The 19,745-nt window shown below is 42.6% G+C and overlaps 1 protein-coding gene across 3 annotated transcripts in view; it reads right to left on the reverse strand.

The window, feature by feature from the left end:
* Positions 1-19,745, reverse strand: part of LOC115107946 (leucine-rich repeat transmembrane protein FLRT2-like) — a 116,110-nt gene that overhangs the window by 14,666 nt on the left and 81,699 nt on the right. For 2 of the 3 annotated variants that reach the window (XR_010460890.1, XR_010460888.1), the window contains exon 2: positions 6,333-6,380. The exons of the other annotated variant lie outside the window; for it this stretch is intronic. The gene's annotated coding sequence lies outside the window, so the exon portion shown is untranslated. The remainder of the gene's footprint in view (positions 1-6,332; positions 6,381-19,745) is intronic. 3 annotated transcript variants of the gene reach the window in all.

Genomic DNA, 19,745 nt, shown 5'->3' on the forward strand with positions numbered 1-19,745 from the left:
TGGTTGGGTTGTGTATCGGAGGACGCATGACTTTCAACCTTCGTCTCTCCCGAGCCCGTACGGGAGTTGTAAAGATGAGACAAATAGTAGCTACTAAGAACAATTGGATACCACGAAATTGGGGAGAAAAAGGGGTATAAAAAAAATGATATAAGACACATGTACAGTGGGACAAAAAGTATTTAGTCAGCCACCAATTGTGCAAGTTCTCCCACTTAAGAAGATGAGAGAGGCCTGTAATTTTCATCATAGGTACACTTCAACTATGACAGACAAAATGAGAAATAAATCCAGAAAATCACATTGTAGGATTTTTTATGAATTTATTTGCAAATTATGGTGGAAAATAAGTATTTTGTCACCTACAAACAAGCAAGACTTCTGGCTCACACAGACCTGTAACTGCTTCTTTAAGAGGCTCCTCTGTCCTCCACTCGTTACCTGTATTAATGGCACCTGTTTGAATTTGTTATCAGTATAAAAGACACCTGTCCACAACCTCAAACAGTCACACTCCAAAGTCCACTATGGCCAAGACCAAAGAGCTGTCAAAGGACACCAGAAACAAAATTGTAGACAGTATTGATAGCCTAGCATAGGATTATGCCTCTCTTTCACCATGCAACATTTTCCACAAAAACCAGAAAAGCATTCAAATTAAATCATTTACCTTTGAAGAACTTCGGATGTTTTCAATGAGGAGACTCTCAGATAGCAAATGTTCAGTTTTTCCTGAAAGATTATTTGTTTAGGACAAATCGCTCCGTTTTCTGCGCCACGTTTAGCTACGAAAAAAAAACTGTATCCAGGATTGTGTAAATCTATCCGCAAGCTCATTAGCATAACACAACGTTAACTATTCATGAAAATCGCAAAGGAAATGAAATTAATCTATTTGCTCTCAAGCTTAGCCTTTTGTTAACAACACTGTCATCTCAGATTTTCAAAATATGCTTTTGAACCATAGCTAAACAAGCATTTGTGTAACAGTATTGATATCCTAGCATAGGATTATGACTCTCTTTCACCATGCAACATTTTCCACAAAAAACAGAAAATAATTCAAATAAAATAATTTACCTTTGAAGAACTTCAGATGTTTTCAATGAGGAGACTCTGTTAGATAGCAAATGTTCCGTTTTTACAAAAAATATTATTTGTGTCGACTAATCGCTCCATTTTGTTCATCACGTTTGGGTAAGGAAAAAAAATATATACATATTAAGTCATTAAAACGCAAACTTTTTTCCAAATTAACTCCATAATATCGACAGAAACATGGCAAACCGATGTTTAGAATCAATCCTCAAGGTGTTTTTCACATATCTATCGACGATAAAATCCATCGTGGCAGTTTACTTTCTCTTCTGAAGAAATGGAATGCGCAGGGACCTACAGATTACGCAATAATTTCGACACAGGACACCGGGCGGGACACCAGGTAAATGTAGTCTCTTTATGGTCAATCTTCCAATGATATGCCTACAAACACGTCACAATGCTGCAGACACCTCGGGGAAACGACAGAAAGTGCAGGCTCATTCCTGGCGCATTCACAGCCATATAAGGAGACATTGGAACACAGTGCCTTCAGAATCTAGGGCATTTCCTGTATGAAACTTCATCTTGGTTTCGCCTGTAGCATTAGTTCTGGGGCACTCACAGATAATATCTTTGCAGTTTTGGAAACGTCAGAGTTTTGTCTTTCCAAGGCTGTCAATTCCATGCATAGTCGAGCATCTTTTCGTGACAAAATATTGCGCTTAAAACGGGCACATCTTTTTATCCAATAATGAAATAGCGCTCCCATAGGTTCAAGAGGTTAAAGTGTACCTATGATGAAAATTACAGGCCTCTCTCATCTTTTTAAGGGGGAGAACTTGCACAATTGGTGGCTGACTAAATACTTTTTTGCCCCACTGTATGTTTTAGGAATTGTAATTATGAGATTTCTGTGGTTTGAATTTGGCACCCTCTATTTTCACTGGTAGTTGTCATTTTGATCCTGTTAGCGGGATTGCAGCCAATACAGGAGAAGGTAGTTGTTGTGAAATTGTTAGGTTAGATTACTCGTTGGTTATTATTGCATTGTCGAAACTAGAAGCACAAGCATTTCGCTCCAGTGTGCTCTCTGAATGTGAAACCGGAGATAGAGTGATAGGGTGGGTAATGTTCAGTGAGCTGTTTTCTCTCTCTTAGATGTCTGGAAGTAGCTGGCAAGTTAGTACAGAACGGTTGGATCAACCCTTAAAGAGATGGGTGGGGCTAAGACTTAAGAGGGTGTGAACAATGCTGAATGGGTGTAGACGAAGAAGGGCTCTCCAATAGTAGTACCAAACCATTGAAAGACGTTTTTCTCAAAAGTGAGTTTACAAGTTGATCAACATTCAAAGCAGAATTACTTTCCCATTGTTTCCACAAACGCAGTGTGTGATTTTGTAGCTCTGATGCTCTACTTTTAGCCAATGTAAAAAACTGAAATGCAAATGTTGCTACATAAGACCAAATCCAGGTGGTGTCACATATTTAAGACTTTACAACTGGTAATCACCAACTTCCCAGTTGGTTATGAATGCAGTATAAGTCACCTATGTAGGAAAGTCCATTATATAAATTATGCCCAGTATGAGGGGAATCTCTTACACCTACAAAACCTCCGCTTGAGTGTAAAATGTACCAGCAAATTGTATAATAATATATAGCTAGATGACTCCTAACATAATTTTTGTCTTTATCTGTTGTTGTCTTGTACTGTATTTTTTTTCTAGTTTAAGTGATGCCTGTCCTACCAGTAGCCTTCATGGTGTGTGAACTGCTGACTGCTTTTAACGTGCAGATGATCGTTGTCACATCAACCAGGATTATGGTGCAGGGCAATTTGTGGCTGTTGTTGTTTTGGTAATCAGTGGCTATATTGGAGGGGGAGTGGTTTCTCCTCTCCTAGGCAATCAGCAATTAGTAACGGGAGGTGTGCTCTTCACCTTTGCAAGGCAATTAGCAATTAGTATTAGTACTACAGTCTCCCCTTTTCTCTCAGTGGCAGCTGTAAGTGGTGGTCTTGCCGCAGAACTAAGACCATAGCTGAAACAAAGACGATTCTGCAGAGTTGTTCTGCCGAGTTAAGAGAGGAAGGCTCCACACCACACTCTCACTTTAGTATTTTCCCTAATTATTTTCAGATGATCTCATATTGCTCTTTTGTAGGTTTGGCTACTACGGTATGTGTGTTTTCTATATCAGTTCGCTCCTCTCCCTGTAGGCTTTACAGACGATCCCCAACCCTTGGCTACAACCTTTCTAATTTAGCACACTCTGCGCGTACAACCCATGTGGAATTCCTGGTCTCTGGCAGTGTTTCGAAATGCAGATCTGCGTCAAGAATGCAGAGTTCATCTCAACCAATTCTGCCCTTCAGTCTATTGACTTTTTCGCCCTGATGGAGACATAGATCACCCCAGAGAACAATGCCGCTCTCTTCATCTAACTGTTTTCTCTCATAGTCCGAGAGCATCTGGTTGTCACGGTGGTGGCACATGGCTACTCGTTTCTTCTAATTGAATATTTTTTCTCACCTGTCCATCTCCTCATTTGAATTCCATTCGGTCACTTGTCCACTCAAGCTTAACATTGTTGTTATCTATCACCCACCAGGTGTCCTTCCTTAGAGGGTTCCTCTATGAGCTTGACACCTTGATAAGCTCATTTTCTGAACATGGCTCAACTCTCTTTGTAGTTGGCGACTTCAACTAATTTCTTTCCAACTCTCTCTTTCCCCTCCTTACCTCTTTTGACCTTTTCCCAGTCCCCTCCCACTCACAAGGCAGGCAACGCACTTTACCTTTACATTTACTAGAGGCTGTTGGCCTACTAACATCACTGCAACCTATGTCTCTCAACCCAAGTTTTCTGTGTCCCTTTACTCCCACCCTACAGCAACTCAATCCCTACCCAGATGTTAATGCACCAGCGCAATCTTCACTCTAACTCCCACAACTCTCTCCTATCATCTCTTCATTCTGCTAAATCCTTCTCCCCCCTGTATCCTGATTCTGCCTCTTCCACCTTACTCTCCTACCTTTCCGCATTCTATGTCCTCTTTCCTCCCGGCCGGCTCAGCCCTCCCCTCCTGCTCCGAGGCTGAGTGACTCATTGCGACCTGACAGAATAGGGCTGCAGGCATCTGAGATTGACGACATCCGCTCCTCATTCACTCAGCTTATTGAGTCAACTGGTCCCACTCACACATAACTACTATGCGCCTTTACCTCTTTCCCCCTCTCTCTCTACTGAAGATGAAATCCAGCTACTAGTGAGGTCCGGCCACCTGACAACCTGCCTGCTCAACCCCATCCCCTTCTCCTATCTCCAGACCATCTCTGGAGACCTTCTCCCATTCCTTACTTCCCTCATCCCTGACCACTGGCTCTGACTTCAAAATGGCTCTACTCAAGAAAGCAACATTCGTCTCCTCTGATGTCAAAAATTACAGACTTTTTTCTATTTTCTTTGCAAAACACTTGAGCGTGCGGTCTCTGACCCACTATCTCTCTCAGAACGATCTTCTTGACCCTAACCAGTCAAGCTTCAAGACCGGTCACTCAACCGAGACTGCTCTTCTCTGTCACGGAGACTCTCCGCACTGCCAAATCTGACTCTCTCTTCTGCTCTCATCCTCCTAGATCTATCCACTGCCTTTGAACCATCAGCTCCTCCTCTCCACCCTTTCAGGGCTGGGTGACTCAGACTCTGCTGCCTTGAATTGAATTGCATCCTACCTGGCAGGCTGCTCCTACCAGGTGTGGTGGAGAGGATCTGTGTCTGCACCAGATACTTTCACTACTGGTGTCCCCCAGGGGTTGGTTGAAGCTAGGACAGCAGAGTCTCTGCCCATCTTCCGAAAACATCTGAAACCCTACCTTTTTAAGAAGTATCGTAAATAATCCCACAGCACCCCTCCATGCGCCACCTCACACGACCAAAGGATACTTTCCTATACTAACTCACACTTGACTTTATTTTCCACCTTACTAGTTCTGACCTTGCTGATAGCTACTTTGAGGAAAAAAATGACTTACTGTGATAGTCGCTCTCGAGAAGTGTCTGCTAAATGACACAAATGTAAAAGATTGGGAGTAGGCTGACAAGATGGAAAGACTGACTCTCAGCCCTAGCCCACACACTTCCTACAGGTTCCATTCTAACTCGAGATGAACGCATCATCGGTGTCCATTTTTGTTACACCATTTTCTCAAGTTCCTCAATACTTGTGTTCCCTGATCCAGACCATACTGACATAGTTGTTCGCATTTCCTGTTTGGGATGTGTTTGCACAGGAGGATGGGAGAGACAGGAAAGACAAGACAAAGGAGGAGAGAGACAGCAGAGGTTCAGGATGCTCTGGAGGCTGTCACTTTTAAGCAGCTGATATGTAATTAAAGTGCTAGATCCGTTTCTTACGCATGGCGGCAGCAGAAGCGCTCAGCGGCGGTATATGCAACGTCGTAATTACAGTTTCCTGTCACCACACTCAACGGCATGGCCCGTTGGTCAGAGGGAGAAATTGAAAAAGCAATCATCCCTGTGTTTACGGTGTTACTGAGAGCTGCATCTTCAGACTGATGATTTAACAATTAACTTGAAGCCATGAGAGTGTTGTGTGTGTGAGTGTTTGTCACACCTTCACAGCCACTTCCACTTGGGTAACCTCTACAATTATCAGACACGTATGGGTTTGGTGTTGTCATCATTTTGCAGGTATGAACAACGTCAGTGTGAATACTGTTAGTTTATCCTTGTTTCTCTGTTTGGCTATTCCATATTTGTGAATCAATAGGGTAATTAGACAGAAATCTCCCTGATCTCACCATGCACAGTTCAATATTATACCACATTCATTTTCACATTCATGTATCAGCCCAATTCCATCCTCTTTCATAACCTTTTCGGAAAATTCCAAATGCAGGAACCGGGAGGGGAGTGGGGGGGGGGGGAGTATTGAATGTTCCAATTGGAAGTTGGAGAGGGGATGGGAGCATTTGCATTCCATTACATCACAATTAACATGGAGTCAGTTAATAATATTCTCTTTCATCTCTGAGTGGCCAGGCACCAGGATGTAGGGTTGAGCCTGGAGGAGAGGAAGACTGTCTCCTGTCTCCCCTGTGAGGATAAATGAAAGAGAGGTCTCCTGTCTGTTGTGTCACCGGCCATATGTGTCACACACAGGCATGCGCATGCACACACAGACGCCTGCACACACGAATACACACACACACACACACACACACACACACACACACACACACACACACACACACACACACATTTGTCACCTGGCTGTCACTGTGTCCTGCTGGGATGGCCATCTGCCAGTCTCTGTCCTGGGAGGTGAGAGAGACAGATGTTCTTCACTGAGTTTGCATTCCAAATAGAGACCTATTGCCTTGGTCGACATCCATGCACTATATAAGGAATAGGGTGACATTTTGGACACATACATACAGTATTAGATATACAGTAGCCTATATCCATGCACACCAATATATTTAAATTACATTCAAAGACATTTCGAAGTAGGTATATTTGGATATATTTTCTTTGAAAATACAAGTAGTTGAATATTGGAATGTATTTCAATGCACTCATACACCTGTGCAGTGCATACAGTACATATGCTATCTGTTAGTCTTCGTCTCTGACACACACACACACACACACACACACACACACACACACACACACACACACACACACACACACACACACACACACACTGTCAATGGCAAATAGAGACAATCCATATTTCATTTCCTGTTGGGTCTTGGAGGGCACATCCCCTGTGGTTTCAGCCTTGTCAAACTGTCACATCTCCAGCCCTCACAGGCACAATGAAAACCGGTGATGTTCACCAACCATTCTCTTTCTGCAAGACATCTTCTTTCTCGCCTTTCAGACTTCACTTGGTTGAAAGTGGTGAAATTGTCTGGACATTTCCACTGTTTTGGCAAAAAAGCAGGAGAGCCAAACTGACCGCTCATTTTTTTTTTCTCATTGTGAATTTGTTGTGAACAATGACGATGATTTTGATTGGCACATGTAGCAAACACTTTGGTATTCTCCATATAAACTGTAAATCACTTTAATTAGTTGGCAATGGCTTCATATCTTATTCATAAGGGTCTGATTGCAACTTTTATATTCTCTAAATATTCACATGTGAAAATGTCTGTTCTTATCTAATATATCTATTTGCATAACATTTCCTATGATCTATGAACCGCCTGCGAAGCACCGTAATGCATTATGAATTTAGTTCATTACACATAGTTTATTATACATAGCTTATCTCAACATACAGTAACTCCATGTGGAATCGATTAACGCTGAAATCTCACTATATACAGTATATATGTAGGTAATTTAACCTGAAATATATATGAACACAATGGACTGTGAAAAGGTCCACTGCAGCAATTAATTGGGGACTTGGGTCGGATAGCAATGTGAAAGGTCTGTGTGTGGGGTATGAAAGATGGATGACTGGAGCTGGAGATTGGAGGTCAGTGGGGAAACACAGTAATTAAGTTCTAACTGCTACGAAGAGAGAAGGGAGAGAGGTGAGAGAATGTGTGGGACAGGGAGAAAGAGACGGAGCTGTCTGTTTGGCAGGATAGAGCGGAGCCCCTCCAGGCATCAGATACGCATACACCATTTATGACATCACACAGTCAATTACATCACATGTCAATCCGTTTTTTTACAACAGCAAGGCCTTTTTGAATAATTTGAATTATAAATCAAGTAAGTCCAGACATTTTGTTTCAGGTCTAAGGGTAGACGTCTACTCACAGAGATTATAAAGAGAGTGGTTGATTGAGTTGCATACCCCTGTGTAGCATACACGGAAAACTAAATGAAACTTTGCCCCTGAAATGATTGAAATAACGAAACTATAAAAATAATGTGTAAATATGTTCACTTGGCTTGTTAAAACTTCTTATGGCTGGGGGCAGTATTGAGTAGCTTGGATGAATAAGGTGCCCAGAGTAAACTACCTGCTACTCAGTCCCAGAAGCTAAGATATTCTTTTACCTTTATTTTACTAGGCAAGTCAGTTAAGAACAAATTATTATTTTCAATGACGGCCTAGGAACAGTGGGTTAACTGCCTGTTCAGGGGCAGAAAGACAGATTTGGACCTTGTCAGCTCGGGGATTTGAACTTGCAACCTTTCGGTTACTAGTCCAATGCTCTAACCACTAGGCTACCCTTGGTATATTTGGATAGAAAACAATCATCTGAAGTTTCTAAAACTGTTTGTATGATGTCTGTGAGTATAACAGAACTCATATGGCAGGCAAAAACCTGAGAAAAAAATCCAACCAGGAAGTGGGAAATCTGAGGTTTGTTTTCAACTCTTGGCCTATTGAATACACAGTGGGATATTGCATTTACATTTACATTTAAGTCATTTAGCAGACGCTCTTATCCAGAGCGACTTACAAATTGGTGCATTCACCTTATGACATCCAGTGGAGCAGCCACTTTACAATAGTGCATCTAAATCTTTTAAGGGGGGGGTGAGAAGGATTACTTTATCCTATCCTAGGTATTCCTTAAAGAGGTGGGGTTTCAGGTGTCTCAGGAAGGTGGTGATTGACTCCGCTGTCCTGGCGTCGTGAGGGAGTTTGTTCCACCATTGGGGGGCCAGAGCAGCGAACAGTTTTGACTGGGCTGAGCGGGAACTGTACTTCCTCAGTGGTAGGGAGGCGAGCAGGCCAGAGGTGGATGAACGCAGTGCCCTTGTTTGGGTGTAGGGCCTGATCAGAGCCTGGAGGTACTGAGGTGCCGTTCCCCTCACAGCTCCGTAGGCAAGCACCATGGTCTTGTAGCGGATGCGAGCTTCAACTGGAAGCCAGTGGAGAGAGCGGAGGAGCAGGGTGACGTGAGAGAACTTGGGAAGGTTGAACACCAGACGGGCTGCGGCGTTCTGGATGAGTTGTAGGGTTTAATGGCACAGGCAGGGAGCCCAGCCAACAGCGAGTTGCAGTAATCCAGACGGGAGATGACAAGTGCCTGGATTAGGACCTGCGCCGCTTCCTGTGTGAGGCAGGGTCGTACTCTGTGGATGTTGTAGAGCATGAACCTACAGGAACGGGCCACCGCCTTGATGTTAGTTGAGAACGACAGGGTGTTGTCCAGGATCACGCCAAGGTTCTTAGCGCTCTGGGAGGAGGACACAGTGGAGTTGTCAACCGTGATGGCGAGATCATGGAACGGGCAGTCCTTCCCGGGAGGAAGAGCAGCTCCGTCTTGCCGAGGTTCAGCTTGAGGTGGTGATCCGTCATCCACACTGATATGTCTGCCAGACATGCAGAGATGCGATTCGCCACCTGGTCATCAGAAGGGGGAAAGGAGAAGATTAATTGTGTGTCGTCTGCATAGCAATGATAGGAGAGACCATGTGAGGTTATGACAGAGCCAAGTGACTTGGTGTATAGCGAGAATAGGAGAGGGCCTAGAACAGAGCCCTGGGGGACACCAGTGGTGAGAGCACGTGGTGAGGAGACGGATTCTCGCCACGCCACCTGGTAGGAGCGACCTGTCAGGTAGGACGCAATCCAAGCGTGGGCCGCGCCGGAGATGCCCAACTCGGAGAGGGTGGAGAGGAGGATCTGATGGTTCACAGTATCGAAGGCAGCCGATAGGTCTAGAAGGATGAGAGCAGAGGAGAGAGAGTTAGCTTTAGCAGTGCGGAGCGCCTCCGTGATACAGAGAAGAGCAGTCTCAGTTGAATGACTAGTCTTGAAACCTGACTGATTTGGATCAAGAAGGTCATTCTGAGAGAGATAGCGGGAGAGCTGGCCAAGGACGGCACGTTCAAGAGTTTTGGAGAGAAAAGAAAGAAGGGATACTGGTCTGTAGTTGTTGACATCGGAGGGATCGAGTGTAGGTTTTTTCAGAAGGGGTGCAACTCTCGCTCTCTTGAAGACGGAAGGGACGTAGCCAGCGGTCAGGGATGAGTTGATGAGCGAGGTGAGGTAAGGAGAAGGTCTCCGGAAATGGTCTGGAGAAGAGAGGAGGGGATAGGGTCAAGCGGGCAGGTTGTTGGGCGGCCGGCCGTCACAAGACGCGATATTTCATCTGGAGAGAGAGGGGAGAAAGAGGTCAGAGCACAGGGTAGGGCAGTGTGAGCAGAACCAGCGGTGTCGTTTGACTTAGCAAACGAGGATCGGATGTCGTCGACCTTCTTTTCAAAATGGTTGACGAAGTCATCTGCAGAGAGGGAGGAGGGGGGGGGAGGGGGAGGAGGATTCAGGAGGGAGGAGAAGGTGGCAAAGAGCTTCCTAGGGTTAGAGGCAGATGCTTGGAATTTAGAGTGGTAGAAAGTGGCTTTAGCAGCAGCGACAGAAGAGGAAAATGTAGAGAGGAGGGAGTGAAAGGATGCCAGGTCCGCAGGGAGGCGAGTTTTCCTCCATTTCCGCTCGGCTGCCCGGAGCCCATTGTACTTCCTAAGGCTTCCAATAGATGTCATCAGTCTTTAGAACCTTGTTTGATGTTTCTACTGTGAAGTGGGGACTCATAAGGGCTGTTTGAGCCAGGTGTCTGGCAGAGTGCCATGAGCTGACCACACTCGTTCACGTGAGAGCGAGCTCTGTTCCATTGCATTTCTACAGACAATGGAATTCTCCGGTTGGAACATTATTGAAGATTTATGTTAAAAACATCCTAAAGATTGATTCTATACTTCGTTTTACATGTTTCTACAAACTGTAATATAACTAGAATTAGGCTGCAGGCCCATTGCAGGCCCATTTTTTGCTAAAAAGATGGATTTCAGAGGGGTATCCTTCAAAGCAGGTTTGAGGAGTTAGCGAAGTAACTTTGGTGAACTCGGAGTTCAACTTCAGAACTAACAGCTATCTCCACTTACCCTGTGTCACGCCCTGACCTTAAAGAGCCTTTTTTATGTCTCTTTTTGGTTTGGTCAGGGTGTGATTTGGGTGGGCATTCTATGTCCTTTATTTCTATGATTTGTGTTTCTATGTGTTGGCTGGGTATGGTTCTCAATCAGGGACAGCTGTCTATCGTTGTCTCTGAGGGAAACATTAGGTAGCCCTTTTTCCCTCCTTTCAGTGTGGGTAGTTTTGTTTGTTGGTGGCACTTAGCCCTGTAAGCTTCACGGTTGTTTCTTTTGGCAACATTTTAAATAAAATGTAGGCTCACCACGCTGCACTTTGGTCAACTTCCAACGACGCCCGTGACACCCTGAATAAAATTACTGATCCGCAAGTTGGGGACCAAGGAAAACAGATTCCCATTACCATCCCCTTTATTTGACGAAGACGTCTTATTCAATATTTTCTTTGCGTAAAAAAATTGTAATGTTAAAATATACACTTAGTACAAAACATTAAGAATACCTGCTCTCTCCATGACATAGACTGACCAGATGAATCCAGGTGGAACTCTTTGTAGAGTACACGCCCCGACGAATTGAGGCTGTTCTGAGGGCAAAAGAGGGTGCAACTTAACTTATTAGGAAGGTGTTTTGTACACTCAGTGTATCACATTCTATGTTTAGTAATGACAGAATGCATTTTAAACTTCACGTAATGTAACACTTTTCTATGACTTAATAGATAACAAAATGTCGATAGGAGTGTGGAAAAAGGTGCTTGTGCATTCATAAGCACACCAAAGATGGCATTAATGATAATTAATCAAATAAAGACTGCACTTCTTAAAACCAATTTCCTGCTGAATTTGCAAGGTATCTATTCTTTCATTTTGATTTCAGCACAAATTAAAATGTGGGGACTGACTCGCCCATGGGTTGATGTTTCAGCATTGTCTAAATGAAGAGTTTGGCCATCGACTAGCCATGTGCGACATGCACACACTGTTACAAGCCTGCTAGAGCTAGCAGCAGGTGGATGAGCAATATCCACCGTCATAGTACGGATGAAGTCTGAGTTGGAATGTGAGGCTAATTGAAGCTGGTTAGCTTTCGAAAACCCTGGGTAGATCTAGCTGGCTTCGTGAGGCATCTTTTCTCCCAGATTCCACAACATTGATTAGTTCAGAGCCATTTTTCTATTTTATCTTTTGCATTTCTGTTTGTTTGACTTTTTTGTATGCTTTATTATCTGTTTCCTTGAAATTAGACCCCCATAGAATGGATTTGCTATTTGGACTGTTGGTTCTGACAACAGTTTCTGTTAAGTTTGTGGTTTATGCAAGTTTATTTCACCTGGTACATCTGGCTTCTAATGTACTTTTGGCAGGTAGCGTATAGCCTCCCTGTGCGACATAATACTACACCCTCTGCCAAGAGGTTTGGGCCTTTATTGCACAGGTGGTAGTGTAATCACCCTGAAACAGCAGGGTCGCTGCTCCTCCTTAGTCACTACACTAGTACAGTCATCTCATGCCAGAGATGGTAGTCACTATTATCCCTGGCCAAGTCCTGGGCTGCCACTATTGTCTGTACCCTGAGCCTTTGAATGTACACACACACTCCCATAGAATCCTCCCCTCATGCCCCTTTGCTCTGTATTCTTTTACTACATGGAACCAATTAAGCAGGAACAGAGGCTTCTCTTGCTGTGTGTGATTGTTTTTAATAACAGCACAGTCAAAAACAGAACCTCTCATTGCTCCTCACTCACATTCCCAATAAATATTAAATAATATTGAGGGCACGTAGTAGTAAATACCATATGTGCTACTTGTGTTTGTCCATATGGTTTCAACGGCCCCTGATGGTCTGCATTGTTTGTCGGCATAATTATTATTATCAAAAAATCATATGTATACCTAGTCACAGTCATGCAACCCGATATTCAGAATCATAAATCTCAAGTGTTCCTTGAAAGGACACTAGGATGCATCTGTGGCATTTGTGCCACGGCGGTCTAAATTAATGGGAGAGCTACAGTTTCTACTGAGTACGAAGTAATTACTGTCATTTTAGAAATGTTACCCTTCAACAATTAATTGAAGACCGCATTAACAGTGAGGGAGACAGGACAAGTGAATTAAAATGTGCATGCTAATAATTGCCAAACCGTCACATTTGAAAATGAATGCCGCCGTGTCTTCAGAGTTCAGAGTTCCATAAGAGTAATAAACATGTCGTCCCCCCACAAATTCTGCAGTGCCTCCCCCTCGGGCCAAGTAGGGCCAATTATTCAAACTTATGTTCAAGTCCAATGTTATTTGCCACATGCTTCGTAAACAACAGGTGTGGACCAACAGCAAAGTGCTTACTAACGGGCCCTTCTCAACAATTGAGAGAGAAAAATAGAAAAATAATAGAAAGATAATAATAAAATGTTCTTGGGATTAATGAGAGAGAGAGAAACAAACGATCAATTATATTTTCCCTTGCTGTTACTATAGCGACCCCTTGAAGTTTTGTTAATGCCGGATGTTGATGAAAAGAGATCATTCATCCAAGCTTCGTCAAACGCGGGCCAGTGGTGTCTGAAATATCGCTTGTGGCGTACGTACTCACATACAGTACGTCATCATGGGGAACAATGAAACGTTTCCTTGTTTTGCTGTGGCCTGATGCCAGGCACCCAGTCACGGTCCATGATACTGAAGATGTAATGTAAACACATCATGTGTAGGGGGAGAGGAGCAGTCTGCAGATGGAGTACACAGCTGTGTCAGGATACACAACTGTGTGTTATCCAACATTGCTGTATGTGCTTTGTGAATCATGAAGTTAGGCCATGTTTCAAAGCAGTTAATATATAGCATCTGCAAAGTATACTGGGTGTACAAAACATCATGAACATCTGCTTTTTCCATGACATGACCAGATGAAAGCTATGGTCCTTTACTGATGTCACTTATTAAATCCATTTCAATCTGTGTAGATGAAGGGGAGGAGACAGGTTAAAGAAGGATTTGTAACCCTTGATACAATTGAGAAATGGATTATGTATGTGTGCCATTCAGAGGGAGAACAGGCAAGACAAACGATTGAAGTGCTTTTGAACGGGGTGTGGTAGTAGGTGCAGGCGCATTTGTTTTGTGTCAGGAACTGCAATGCTGCTGTTTTTCTTCACTCTCAACAGTTTCTCGTGAGTATCAAGAATGGTCCACCAGCCAAAGGACATTCAGCCAACTTGATACAACTGTGGAAAGCATTGGAGTCAAAATGGGCCAGGGGGTGGGGGGGATGCAAGTCAATATTATGTACATTCAGTGTATGTCAAGATGACATGGTCAAGAAAGACTCCCAGCCCTATAAGCTTGGGTACTGTACTTGGTAATGCTTTGACTTTGTAACTTCTAGATAACACTTGCTTACTTCACGCAGCCACACTAAAGGTCCTTTCTCACCGAGTTCGGACAAAAATAAAGAAATACGAGAACATTGCTTGTGTACGGGAAAATAGTCTGTTGACCATTACAAAGTGTTCTCTGGGACACGTGTTCTACCACTGACAGGCCAGCCACACACGGGCCACAAGGTTCGTTTATTAAATTAATGAATTAATTAGTTTCTCTCTGTTTTGTATATTTGCAATGCAATCATGTGTACAAAACAACAAAATCTGACCGTGTTACATATAACTAACTACAAGGTGCTACTTCAATCAGAGCCACATGTAATAAATACCAGGGTTAATAAATAAGCTATGAACTGCTAACAGCAATTGTAACATGGCACCACCTGTCATTTTCATTTTTAAAATTTCTATATTCCGACCTGGCTCGAAGGCTATACCCAAATCATGTGTAATGTAAGACCAATGTAGTTCCATATTGTAATTATCATGTACCTACCCAGGAGCAAGCAATATAACATAAACTTAAAGGCACTTGGTTTGAATGTTTTTCTGGCGTCAAAATCGGAATCGATATTTTTCAGGAATTCAGACGATAAAAATGCAACGCTGTTTGTGAGAAAAGGTTTTAAATCTATCAAAAACTGGTTGATTCTAGAGATCAACTTTCTATCTCGCTGTGTAAACTTGCCTGTGCATTTTGGTTTATATTCAATCAACTGGTTAAGCATTCTAAGACAATATGGCGAAAAAACTGACATGCTAGAATTAAATAACAGAAGAGATATCCAGAGGCAGATTGGAGATGGCATTTTTTTTATCAGGGAGGCAGCAGCATATTCATTAAGAAGCCTTTGAGCCACGAGACACAATACCGCTGTCACCCGGCAGCTTGTAACAGGAAGACCGAAACGTAATCCGATTGCAAGTTTACACAAACATATTTTTAACCCCATCATTCTAGTTGAAACACTAGAAGGCTTGTCACGGAGACGGTCCCTGACAAGGCTAGTGACCAACCCAAAAGGGCTTTTGTGTTTGAGATACCCCTACCCGAGGCATAACAAAGCACAAACTTGTTTTTACATATTTTTAAGGTCTCCCATATATGAAATGGATGGTTGTCTAAAAATATTTTACTGCAAAAGTGGATAGATATTGTGACACACCCTCTTAACTCAAAAAGTGCTGAATAATGCCTGGCTGGAGGGGGTGGGCCACATTCTTTCATGTAACCCAAAATTGCAAGCTCTGATAATGCTAAAACATGTAATACAAGCAGTCAGTTCTCTGTCCTACATACATGAACAGCATTAGGATATCTTAAAGCATTTTGAGAATATAGACCTGTAAACAGACAGATACAATAGGCGGAAATACAAATATTTATGATTAGTAAACATATATTTTGGTAGCTGTTTAATAGACAACTTTCTAAGTCAAAATCGCTCTCACTCTGTGCTGTATGGTCCTGCCTGACAAAAATGCATACAGTTACATGTGTTTTGATGGCTATTTTAACTGGCTCGAAGGTAAGTGGTTTCAGACACTGAAACTGTCACTTTTTCTCAGTTTCCACTGTGGATTTGACATGTTAAGCACCAACTCTTACATTAGAGGGTCCCTCTAGACTTGACTCCGCATCCAATATGTCGTCCAATATCCAATATGGCTGCCACAATACCATTAAATGGTGATTTAATCACTTGCACATGTGCACGTTTGATATTTTGTTGTGTACCTGTACTGTATGGCCTGTACTCAACTTGTTTGTGTATTTCAACTATGTTAGGAATTCAATATGCCCACCATATACACACAAACACCTTTGTCTGGATATATATGAGGGGAACGGCACCTCAGTACCTCCAGGCTCTGATCAGGCCCTACACCCAAACAAGGGCACTGCGTTCATCCACCTCTGGCCTGCTCGCCTCCCTACCACTGAGGAAGTACAGTTCCCGCGCAGCCCAGTCAAAACTGTTCGCTGCTCTGGCCCCCCAATGGTGGAACAAACTCCCTCACGACGCCAGGACAGCGGAGTCAATCACCACCTTCCGGAGACACCTGAAACCCCACCTCTTTCAGGAATACCTAGGATAGGATAAAGTAATCCTTCTCACCCCCCTTAAAATATTTAGATGCACTATTGTAAAGTGGCTGTTCCACTGGATGTCATAAGGTGAACGCACCAATTTGTAAGTCGCTCTGGATAAGAGCGTCTGCTAAATGACTTAAATGTAAATGTATATAAAAAGGCAGCAGACTGCTTGGAATGGCAACACCAAGCATTTGAGCCTCGGAGGACCAATGAGACAACAACGAAAGGAAAGAATCCAACTCTGGACTCTCACACCCTCTCCCAAGCTCTACAACTTGCCCCCACTGTGGTATAACTTGCACCTCTGGGATTGGGCTCTTAAATCACATCATTTAGTCCAATACGTCTGCCTGAATCCAATATGACCTTCTGGTGACTCAGTGCATTTGTTATGTTCCGGTGCACTCTTATCCTGTTAGGATCTCCTCGTCAATGACAACAAACACTTCATGTTCCCACTCTTTCTAGGAGTAGTACTGTTGACCAATCAATGACAAACCATACATAAACTCTAGCTACCGAACTTCGGCATGACTCAAGAGAAAATGTGCACGATCAGCCGAAAACCCCCTGCCGAATACCAAAACTAAGAAAAACATCACAATTTATGCTTGAACTGTTTTGACTGGGAAGCATACAATAAGTTTTACTCATAGTTTATGACCTAACTAACCACTGCACAAGGTTGCGTAGTAACAGATGACATGTAATCCATTACATGTAAGGGATTACAAAAAACGGTAGCTGTAATCTGTGACATTACCAACTAAAATATTGTAATCAGATTACAGATACTTTCGAAAAACTTGAGGATTACCTTAAAATTCAGAAAGGATGTTTGCGAAAAAGAAAATCTTTGACACTTCTCTGAAAAAAGGTGTAAGTTCCACCTAAGCGAGTCTGACCACAAGTCAGAGACCACTATGATGACACACCAAATGTGTTTGATGGATCGTGGGAAGAGAGCAGGAACAGGATTTTGTAGGCTACAGCCAATGGAGCGACAGCTGTCAGCATCCAAAGATTATCCAATTTGAATAAACACTTGGAGGTAAGGATGACAGCAGTGGTGTAGTCTGCGGCGATAGGGATATCACTTATTATTGATATCTACATAGCAAATTGATGTGAATCACACTGCTGCTCTCTCGTTTAGCTGTTTGCGGCTTACGGATTGTGGTTGTTGTGGATGGCTGTTCACAAATCTAAATGTGTATTTCAACCCAATATTGGTTGAATTCAAGAAGTTTAAGCTGCCTATCAATCATTGTTTTTGGAACCAGTGGACAGCCAGTGAAAAATGTGCTCTTGCAACAGCTGCATTGTCACGCCCTGACCTCAGAGTTCCTTATTATTTTCTATGTTTGGTTAGGTCAGGGTGTGACTTGGGTGGGAAAGTCTATGCTTTCTATTTCTTTCTTTTTGGCTGTGTGTGTTTCCCATTCAGAGGCAGCTGTCTATCATTGTCTCTGATTGGGGATCATACATATGTTGTAATTTTCCTTTTGGGTTTTGTGGGATCTTGTTTTCTGCCTGACAGAACTGTGCGCTTTCACGTTTGTTATTTTGTTTGAGTGTTTTTGAAATAAAATAATCATGAACACTTTCCACACTGCGCTTTGGTCCACTCTTCCTTCTACCAACGAGAGTCGTAACATGAATAGTGCGGATCCAAGCCTATGGAATAAAAGTGGGGCTTTTATTGCTCATTCTAATTCATGCTGATAAAAAAAATCCATAGGCCTAATGGACACACGTTCACTTTTCAGTAGAGCTTAAAGCATGCCTTTCCATGAGCGCAGCATTTATTTTTCAACTCGAATCAATGAGCCCAATTAGTCCTCCATGACCACAAAATCATAAACAACGGAGTAGGGCCTAATAAGTCCTTATTTTCGGGGTCATGCTCAGGTTATACAATTTGGCTAATCTATACTTCAATATCAAGGGGTATAATATTTATTGGAATGACTGGAATTCTGACAGACTTTGGTTTTTAATGTAACAGTATAATTTAATCATATTATTATATGTAGTAGAAAGTGATGGGTTAGAAGAAGCCTACATAACCAACCCATAAAGTAAAACTGAACATCCATATATGGCCAGCTATGTAAACTTTAACATTGATTTATCCTGCAATAGATGTTGTTCAATTGTTGACATACATTTTTGTCTTCTTCTAATGGCTCTTAAGGGGAAAGTCATCTAAAAGTAACTGATTACAATTTTGTACAGGAAACTAGTAAATGTAACAGATTACATTTAGAAAGTAATGTACCCAACCCTGCGACCCTGAGGTCATCCTCACAGGCTCTGTCACTCTCCACATCTCCTGCTTGGGTGCTCCAGTATGTAATCAATACCAACCACCAGTTAATATCATCAAATTATCACCCTACCCGACTTCCAAAGGAATATAAAGAATATGTAGCCGCACAGCTAAATATCCCCATCCTTTGAAGTTTAAAATTAATTTGCACCAAACATTTAGTTTCCAAACAAATAATGACTCAACACATGGCTTTCATTTCAAATATCAAAGACTGTATATTCATTCTAAGTTGAGTGTACACTCAGATTTACATTTGTAGCGTCATTTTAATCTAACCATTGTTTATATGTTTTACCCTTTTTGCAGCTCTTTTCTGGTGCCTTGTCTGCAGGATGTTGGCCAGGCATGCTTGTTAGAGGGCTTGCTGCTGATTGGCACATCTTATTATCTTGAAATCGAGTGGCTTGGAGGGTGGTACCACCTCCATTCTGCTTTGTAGACCTCAGTTATACATTTATCTATGTTTGCATGAATTTACAGACCTTTAAGTACTCTTTTAAATGCACCTTGGATTTTGATTTCCTTTACTTTGTAAAAAAAAAATAAACCCCCTAATATTTGCACCCGTACTCAGTCTTCTCTCGTTGCCTGCTTGGTCATCCCTTACAATGACAGCGGGACTTTTTTCCACATCCGACACAAAAAACTCACAGGCCAATTAGGCTTCGGAAAGATCTAAAGGCAAGTCTGTTTGTGACAGCCCTTTCACAGATTTCCCTTCACAACCAGACAAGCAACCATTCCACTAATGGAGTATCCCCAGTATCATTCAGGCTGGGATAACCTTCCAGTTGGTCAATGGGTCTCATTGGACCTCTGAATGCTTGGCTATAAAAAGCCAACTGACATTTACTCCTGAGGTGTTGACCTGTTGTACCCTTTACAACCACTGTGATTATTATTTGAACCTGCTAGTCATCTATGAACGTTTGAACATCTTGAAGAACAATCTGGCCTTAATGGCACGCACATACTTTTATAATCTCCACATGGCACAGCCATCA

This window comes from Oncorhynchus nerka, linkage group LG24 (assembly GCF_034236695.1).
Source record: "Oncorhynchus nerka isolate Pitt River linkage group LG24, Oner_Uvic_2.0, whole genome shotgun sequence".
NCBI classification, from domain to species: Eukaryota; Metazoa; Chordata; class Actinopteri; order Salmoniformes; family Salmonidae; genus Oncorhynchus; species Oncorhynchus nerka.